Source organism: Elephantulus edwardii, unplaced genomic scaffold (genome assembly GCF_000299155.1).
Source record: "Elephantulus edwardii isolate Elephantulus edwardi_28Jun2011 unplaced genomic scaffold, EleEdw1.0 scaffold00074, whole genome shotgun sequence".
NCBI classification, from domain to species: domain Eukaryota; kingdom Metazoa; phylum Chordata; class Mammalia; order Macroscelidea; family Macroscelididae; genus Elephantulus; species Elephantulus edwardii.
In genome coordinates this window covers 3,420,422-3,420,950 of record NW_006399824.1, presented here as the reverse complement: position 1 = coordinate 3,420,950, position 529 = coordinate 3,420,422, and the positions used below count along the sequence as shown (strand labels likewise).

Below are 529 nucleotides of genomic sequence, written 5' to 3'. Positions count from 1 at the left end.
GATTGATTCAGTGACTGGGGTAATCGGGATGGGTGTGTCAGAGGCCATGCGATTGGCACAGGATAGAGCAGGGTTTAGGACTGTTGTACATAGGGCCGCTACGAGTCGCAAACGACTCGACGGCACATAACAACAACAATTAGAAATATAGTTGAAGCAGCTACCGGCAGGGCCATTTCCGAAGTGAACGTCTTCAAAGCATATGTGCTTCCAAAGCTCTGTGCGAAACTACACTACAGTGTGAGTTGTGCCTTTCACAGTAAGGGGGTCAGGAACCATTCTCAGGAAGCCTGGAAGGACCGAGCTCCTCCACCTAGATTTAGACCTGCAGGTGCTGCCCCATGACCACCACCAAAGCCCATGTAAGAGTTTGATTCCTTAAAGGCTGAAGAAAAAATTCATCTGAAAATAAAATGGAAATTGTACAGAAAGAAAGAAAGAAAGAAAGAAAGAAAGAAAGAAAGAAAGAAAGAGAGAGAGAAAGAGAGAAAGAGAGAAAGAGAGAAAGAGAGAAAGAGAGAAAGAGAGA

At 44.8% G+C, this 529-nt stretch overlaps 1 protein-coding gene across 1 annotated transcript in view; it reads right to left on the bottom strand.

The window, feature by feature from the left end:
• Positions 1-529, bottom strand: part of AIFM2 (apoptosis-inducing factor, mitochondrion-associated, 2) — a 24,758-nt gene that overhangs the window by 9,966 nt on the left and 14,263 nt on the right. The window lies entirely within an intron of this gene.